General features: G+C 46.5%; 1 pseudogene; it reads left to right on the forward strand.

Moving 5' to 3' along the window:
* The first annotated feature begins 1,043 nt into the window (after nt 1-1,043).
* LOC100340327 (uncharacterized) lies at nt 1,044-5,921 on the forward strand (annotated as a pseudogene).
* The last annotated feature ends 2,890 nt before the right edge of the window (nt 5,922-8,811 follow it).

The raw sequence follows: 8,811 nt of genomic DNA on the forward strand, positions 1-8,811 counted from the left end.
TTCCTGCCAATAGAAGATTCCTGGGAGAATCAGAAGAGGTAGGTAAAACATATCTGCCATAGAGTGCAACAGCTTTGATATGAGAAAAGAAATGGTTTTGCTTATCTTTATTTTTTGACAGGTGAAGAATTGAGCTAGAAAATTGCAGGCCCAAACCTCCTTCCCCAAAGCTGAAACCCTGTGGGGCGGGGGTTGTATAGTTTCGGTTACTTATCTTTACAGCTGCACTTGTGTAAGGATAAGGGGCCGAAGCTGTGTAACCCTTGCCTCACCCACCGTTAATGCCTCAATCAATTCTAGGAGATGTCCTTTGAACTCCCCGCAGGTGCTTTGAGTTTCCCGCAGTGTGAGTTGATTTGCTAATGAGCTTCCCGTGGTGTGAGATGATTTGCTAGTCTCTGAAAATCCTATAAAAACCCTGACCCTTGACTTCTTGGGGCTGCTCTGTTCTCTGTTCTAAAATAGGCATTGTACAGTCTTATACAAAGGCTAAAAGGTTTTATAATCTGGGCTCCTGTTCAGAGAGCCCCAGCATGCTGGTTTGAAGAAACCCCTTGCTGATTGCATGAGAGTGTCTCTTGGAGTCGTTCCTTGGGCAGTGGATGCTTCTTGACCCTAACATTTGGAGGTCCCACCGAGATTTTGTCTGCTGCCTGTGGACGCCTCCAACGAATATCTCTCGGGGTAAGTAAAGGTGCCTATTCTTGTTATTCTATGTTGTGTTGTTATTCTGGTAGTCTGTGAGCGCTCTAGGTCTGTTCAAGTTTCCTCGTTTTCTGGTTATTGCACTGGTGTAGTAGTAGCTGTCGGGGCAGGTGCGTGAGCCCTCCCTGACTGTGGCTGGCAGACATGCCCGGGGGCCACAGGCTACGGCCCTGGGGGACACCTCAGGAGGAAAAAGGAAGGCTGGGGACGCCCAGGGGCTTCTGTCGGGTAGACATTGAATCTGCATCTGTATTGCCAGTGCAATCGGTGCGGCCGGTGCGGCTGGTGTATTATTTTAGGGTTTTTTCAGACACTCTAATTGGTCATTGTGTGTTGATCCCCGTCATTGTTTCTCTGTTCGTGTACCTTGTGTTATCCGAAACCATGGGTCAGACTGTGTCTACTGTGTCTCTGCCTTTGTCGCTCACTTTGGGACACTGGTCTGAAGTTCGTGACCGTGCTCATAACCTTTCCTTATTGATTAAGAAGGCTAAATGGCAGTCTTTCTGTGCCTCTGAATGGCCAGCCCTTGGAGTAGATTGGCCTCCAGAGGGCTCATTCAATTTGCCACTCATCCACCGAGTGAAAGAGGCCATCTTTCAGCCTGGCCGCTACAGCCACCCGGACCAACAACCCTACATAGAGGTTTCGGAGGATCTTTGTGAAACTCCACCTGACTGGATAAGGCCTTTCCTACCTTTCCTACTTCTCAGGCTTCGGCGTTGGCTGACATGCTTCCCGTGAAAATGCCCGCCCCACCGACAGCGCCACCACCACTGTCTGTCTTACCTGAATCCCAGGCGGATTTGATTGTTTTTGATTCTCTCCCTCCTTATCCACACCCCCAACTGTACCCTCCTGTTCCCCAACCCTTACCCCCTGCACCCTTGGGCCCCCTACCCTCCCCAGTCTCGCCGCCGACTCCTGCTTCCCTCTCTGCATCTGCTTCCTCCTCCTCCCTGCCCCCATCACCCCCAGAGGGAGGACCTGCCAGAGGGACTTGGAGTCGGAGGGCGTGGAGCCCTCAAGACGTGGCTGTAACCCTTCCTCTCCGGCCTATTGGGCCCATGGTGGATGGCGGGCAGGGGGTGGGGGGATATGCAGGCATTACAGTATTGGCCGTTCTCATCTTCTGATATCTATAACTGGAAAAATAATAATCCCCCTTTCTCTGAAAACTCTTCGCGTCTCACAGGTCTTGTTGAGTCGCTGATGTTTTCCCACCAACCGACTTGGGACAACTGTCAGCTGAACACCCTCTTTACCACCGAGGAGAGGGATCGGATACTCCTGGAAGCCTGAAAGAATGTTCCAGGACAGGACGGGCGACCGACTCAGCTCCAGAATATAATTGATGACTTGTTTCCCTTGCGCCAACCTAACTGGGACCCTAATACACATGAAGGTAGGGAGCATCTGTCCACCTATCACCAGTCTCTAGTGGCGGGTCTCCATGCAGCGGCTCGAAGGCCCACTAATTTGACTAAGGTAAGGGAAGTAGTACAGGGACCCTCTGAATCTCCCTCAGTCTTTTTAGAAAGACTAATGGAAGCCTACTGGAGATATACACCCTTTGATCCTCAGTCTGAGGAACAGCAGGCGTCAGTGACTATGGCCTTTATTGGTCAGTCAGCCCCAGACATACGCCGTTAACTACAGCGTTTAGAGGGGCTACAGCACCTGACCCTGCGAGACCTGGTTAAGGAAGCAGATAAGGTGTTTCATAAGAGGGAGATGGAGGAAGAAAAGGAACAAAGAAAAGAAAAGGAAAGGGAGAAAAGGGAAACCATTAGGGATAAAAAACGAAACCAAGAGTTAACTAAAATCCTGGCCACAGTAGTAGGTAAAACAGGAGCTCATGGCAAGGGAGATAGAAAGGAAAACAACCTGGGCCCACGGCGTCGTCCACCCCTGGACCCAGATCAATGTGCCTACTGCAAAGACAAGGGACACTGGGCAAACGAGTGCCCCAAAAGGAAGGCCACTCGGCCCAAACCAACGCTCCTTGCTCTGGAAGAGGAAGATTGGGGTGACGGGGCTCAGATCCCTCCCCGAGCTCAGGGTAAATTCTAATGTGGAGGGGACTCCCATCAATTTTGGAATAGACACTGGGGCAGTTTACTCCACCCTGCAGGCCCCGTTGGGTCCCTTATCCAGCAAAAAATCTTTAGTAAGGGGAGCCAATGGCAGCCGGTACCAAGCATGGACTACAAAACAGACTGTGGACTTGGGAAAGGGTAAAGTCCAACACTCTTTTCTGGTAATTCCTGACTGCCTGGCCCCTTTGATGGGAAGAGATCTGCTTACCAAATTAAAGGCTCAAATAACTTTTGAGCCTACTGGACCACAGGTGGAGTTCCTAAACCCCATGGTAGACACCCCAGTGGCCACCACACTGTCTATGTCAGTGGAAGATGAATATCAATTCCAGGAAAAATTAGAGGAGATGCAGGAATCAGAAATCCAATCTTGGCTTGCCAATTATCCTGATTCCTGGGCAGAAATGGCAGGACTGGGGCTAGCTACCTGCCAGCCCCCAGTAGTGGTTACCTTAAAAACCAGCGCCATCCTATACGGGTTAGACAGTACCCTATGAGCAGAGAAGCCAGAGAGGGAATTCAGCCTCACATAAAAAAGACTACTTTCCCTAGGAGTCCTAAAGCCCTGTCATTCGGCTTGGAATATGCCATTGCTGCCAGTCAAAAAGCCTGGGACACAAGATTATTGCCCAGTACAGGACTTAAGGGAAGTAAACGGCAGGGTTCAAGACATTCACCCTACTGTGCCTAACCACTACAACTTGCTGAGCACCCTCAGCCCTGAGCGCACCTGGTACTCTGTATTGGATTTAAAAGATGCTTTCTTTTGTTTGCGACTACATGAGGACAGTCAACCATTGTTTGCCTTCGAGTGGCTGGATCCCGAGGAGGGGATATCGGGACAATTGACTTGGACACGGCTACTGCAGGGCTTCAAAAATTCACCCAGCATATTCGATGAAGCACCCCACCGGGACCTAAGCCATTTCTGAAGCGACCATCCAGAGGTGACATTATTGCAGTACGTAGATGACTTGCTTCTGGCTACTGCAACTCAAAAACAATGTGAGTACAGCACAAGGTCCCTGCTGCAGGAATTGGCCCAACTAGGGTACCGGGCTTCTGCAAAGAAGGCCCAATTGTGCAGGTGGGAAGTCACTTTCTTGGGATACACCCTTAAAAATGGAAAGCGCTGGCTAACAGAGGCGGGCAAAAGGACTGTGACTCAGATCCCTGTCCCCACTACTCGAAAACAGCTTCGAGAATTTCTGGGGACGGCCGGGTTTTGTAGGCTATGGATATTGGGGTTTGCTTCCTTGGCCTCCCCACTCTACCCACTGCTAAAAGGGGACAAGGACTTTGTGTGGAGACCAGAACAACAGCAGGCCTTTGATGGCATCAAACAGGCACTGCTCTCGGCACCCGCCCTAACCTTGCCAAATGTTGAAAAACCTTTCACCCTTTTCATAGAAGAATGAAAAGGAATGGCCAGGGGGGTCCTCACCCAGACCCTGGGGCCCTGGAAATAGCTGGTAGCTTATCTGTCCAAGCCTCTGGTTTTGGTTGCCAGTGGGTGGCCCCGGTGCCTAAAAGCAATTGCGGCAGCTGCCCTACTGACTAAGGATGTGGATAAATTGACTTTGGGACAAAGGCTGACTATCATAGCTCCACATTCATTGCAGAGTGTCATAAGACAACCGCCTGATAGCTGGCTTTCAAACGCCCACATCACCCACTACCAGAGTATTCTATTGGATAAGGATTGAGTTACTTTCGGTTCCCCAACTGTTTTGAACCCTGCCACCCTGCTTCCGGATGAGACTGCAGATCCCGTCCTCCACACCTGCCAGGATATCCTGGCCAAGGAAGCAGATACCGCCAAGATCTGACAGACCAGCCACTATCCAACCCAGAGGTAACGTGGTTCACAGACGGGAGCAGCTTTCTACTGGATGGTAAGCGGCGGGCCGGGGCGGCAGTAGTCAGCGCCACAGACACCATCTGGACGGCCAGCCTGCCGGAGGTAACCTCAGTCCAAAAGGCCGAGCTGATCGCATCAGCAAAAGCGCTGGAACTGGCGAAAGGAAAAAGGGCAAATATATATACTGATAGCTGCTATGCCTTTTCCATGGCCCATGTGCATGGGGCAATCTATCAGCAGAGAGGACTGTTAACCTCAGCAGGAAAGGAAGTAAAACACAAGGCTGAAATCCTCCACCTCCTGGCCCCTGTCCTGCTACCCTCTAGGCTGGCAATAATACACTGCCCAAGCCATCACAAAGGGACTGATCCGGTGGTCGTGGGAAATCGGAGGGCGGATGAAGAAGCTAGAGCAGTGGCTCTGCGGGACCCTGAGGCTAATGTCCTCATAGCAGAAGGAGGGGATGGTCTCTCATCAGGGCCCGAGGGAGTAACGTGGGAACAACAGGCAATCTCCTACTTGCAGCAGGTCCACCAGTTCACTCACCTCGGGGCGCAAAAGCTGCAGAGCTTACTGCGAGACCAGCCTTTTTCTTTATCCCCTTCTGATAACAAACGCCTGGCAGAACAGGTCGCCAAAAATTGTAAAGCTTGCCAGGCAGTAAATGCTCACCTGACCCAAATATCGGACGGAAAGAGACTGAGGGGCGATAAACCAGGACAATTTTGGGAAGTGGACTTCACTGAAATCAAACCTGCTAGGCGTGGCTACAGATAACTCCTGGTCTTCGTCGACACCTTCTCGGGATGGGTAGAGGCCTTTCCCACTCGTAAGGAAACTGCCCTAATCGTTGCTAAGAAAATAACAGAAGAAATTTTCCCTCGGTTGGACTGCCTCAGGTAATTGGGTCTGATAATGGACCAGCGTTCATGGCCCAGGTAAGTCAGGGTCTGGCCAGGGTACTGGGGATTACATGGAAATTGTATTGTGCCTACCGACCCCAAAGCTCAGGTCAGGTAGAAAGAATGAATAGAACAATTAAGGAGACCTTAACTAAATTGGCTATGGAGACTGGCTTAAAGGATTGGACTCTGCTCCTACCTTATGCTCTGTTCAGGGCCAGAAATACTCCTTCCCCTTCTATGTTTCACGCCTTTTGAACTGATTGGAAACAACTCTCAAGGAGGCAGAAACGGATGATCTCTAAGATTAGAGATCCTCACAAAAAGAGGGGAATGAAGAATTGAGCTAGAAAAATGCAGGCCCAAACCTCCTTCCCCAAAGCTGAAACCCTGTGGGGCAGGGGTTGTATAGTTTCGGTTACTTATCTTTACAGATGCACCTGTGTGAGGATAAGGGGCCGAAGCTGTGTAATCCTTGCCTCACCCACCGTTAATGCCTCAATCAATTCTAGGAGATGTCCTTTGAACTGCCCGCACGTGCTTTGAGTTTCCTGCAGTGTGAGTTGATTTGCTAATGAGCTTCCCTCGGTGTGAGATGATTTGCTAGTCTCTGAAAACCCTATAAAAACCCTGACCCTTGACTTCTCGGGGCTGCTCTGTTCCTGTGTGTTCAGAGAGCCCCAGCATGCTGGTTTGAATAAACCCCTTGCTGATTGCATGTGAGTGTCTCTTGGAGTAGTTCCTTGGGCGGTGGATGCTTCTCAACCCTAACACAGGTATTTGAGGTCTTCAATTCACTTACAAGAGTATAAAGACTTATCTTCTGTGGGTACCTATGAAGACTCAAGAGGTAAAAATTTAATTCTTGGGGCCAGCCTTGTGACATACCAAGTAAGGCCTCCACCTGCAATGCTGACATTCCACATGGGCACTGGTATGGATCCCAGTTGCTCTACTTCCAATCCAGCTCCCTGCTAATTGCCTGAGAAGGGCAGTAGAAGAGGGATCAGGTGTTTGGGCCCTTCCCATTCATGTGGGAGACCCAGATAAAGCTCCTGGCTCTTGGCTTCAGCCAAGTCCAGCCCTGGACATTACAGCCATCTCAGAAGTAAACCAGTGGATGAAAGATTCTCTCTCTCTCTCTCTCTCTTTCTGGCTCTCCCTCTCTCACTGAGATTCTGATTTCAAATAAATAAAAAAAATCTTTAAAATAAGTTTGACTCTTGGCAAATGTATTCAGATTGGGTATTTTAATTTAATTGCAGCAGCAGAGCTAAGTAACACCTGGTTTCTTATATTCAGTCTGTAATTTGTAGCAGGCAGTGCTTCTTCATGAAGAAAAGCCATGAGACTACTGATTTCCTTCATGAAACTACTGCCATCAGCAAATCACTTGACATCTGGATTTTCCATCAGCTTATCTCACAGTTTAATCCTACTGGAATACACCTACTCTATCAGAAAGTTCTTTTTTTGTACTTTGATATCTTCTGTTCACATCCATCTGTGATAGCACAGTGCTCAGAGCCAACCTGTCTTGCATGGGCATTAACTCCAGTAACACACTGCAATGGTACTCGTGTGACATAGGCAGATAGCCAAGAGCTGGCACTCTGTCTGCATTACCGTTTACGTTCCCTTAACACCAATAGACTATTACAGTGGCTGTCGCAGTGTTATTAGTTTTGGAAACAAAAGCACCCAGATTTACATTGAAAAAATTTGCACTGATAATTTCAGTCTCATGGTTGACTCACCAATTATGATGTAGGCACAGGATAGCATTTGTCTCTGGTTTTCAGACTCCTACTGGAATTTTTACTATTGCCTCTCCTGTTGTGTAGTTTGCCAATTATAGATCTTGAGACATTTCAGTGGCCAGAATTACACAGCCTTCATATTTATTTTTTTGTTCCATTTCTTTTGACAACCCTGATTAATACATACAGGAATGAACAAAGCAGGGCACTGGAAAGAGTACAAGAAATGTTAGTATAGAGAAGCAGAAATGAACATTCTGTAGAAAGTGTGCCATTCATGAATCAACCTGGGACATTCCAACGTAAAAAAGAATATGAGAATCAACATAGCTGGCTAAAAAATTCCTGCAAATGCTACTCCAGAACAACTTTACCTTTGGTAAATCAAAAAGTTTAGAAAAATATTTCAACAATTCATCTTGTGACTCATTTGAAGAATCATTGATTTAGACATTTTGGGTCAAATTTGTTTTGAGTAAATTGATAATATAGTGAATTATATTTCAATTCACCATCATTTGTTGATTTTTCTACTAATTAGCTAAGATTAGAAAAAAAATTAGGATATTTTCAGTCAAGAATTAGATTTGATGGCCTCTGGAGAGTAACAAGTTTCTTCTACTTTAGAATAAAGACTGTAAAAACCCAAGATTACAAACATATATGGAGAAGGGATAAAATAGAAATAAACAGTACAGAAGTCATTCAAACAGCTACCACTTTCTTTAATAATCAGTTTAACTTTGAACAGTGTGGCTAGTAGTGGGCATTCAGAGATCAACAAATTAACTGAGAAAGAAACTGAAGTCCATACAGGAAAATTCTGTAGAAAAAATAAATTTGCAGGAATATGTAAGAATTGCATAGCTAGAATTACTTAAATTACAGAGTGAAAGGTTTTATTTCCATTCTCCTATAAATGAGAAGGCTTTAAATTATTTTTATTTATATCTGTATATGAATATTATTCTCAAAAAGAGTCAAAATGCATATGGAAGTATGTGAGATTGAACTGCTATGCAGGGGTATTTCTTATCACACTTTTTTTTTTTTTTACTATTTTGCTATTGTTTATATTTGTGTTTCTGTTTATTGTTTTCTTGTTCCTTTAGAAATAATTGTGATTTACTGCTTCATTACATAAAGCTGTATTTCTACATTAGTTATGTTCCTTTATTTGAACATAATGATATTCTATGGAACTGTTAAAATTCAAAATTTTTCTTACATGAGTAAAGAAATAATATTGAAGTATTTTTCCTTGTATGTTTTGCTAAGCTATGCCTTGTTTTCTTTCAATAATATTTGTTTAAGAATTTGAAAGCAGGAGTGACAGAGAGAGGGAAGAAGAGACAGAGAGAGCCCTTCCATCTGCTGGACCACTCCCCAAATGCAAGCCACAGCCAGGAAGATGTGAGGCTGAGCCAGGAGCCAGGAGTTCCATATGGGTCTCCTACGTGGATGACAGGAAACAAGGCATGTGA

The sequence above is a fragment of the Oryctolagus cuniculus genome, chromosome 5 (assembly GCF_964237555.1).
Source record: "Oryctolagus cuniculus chromosome 5, mOryCun1.1, whole genome shotgun sequence".
Lineage (NCBI taxonomy): Eukaryota > Metazoa > Chordata > Mammalia > Lagomorpha > Leporidae > Oryctolagus > Oryctolagus cuniculus.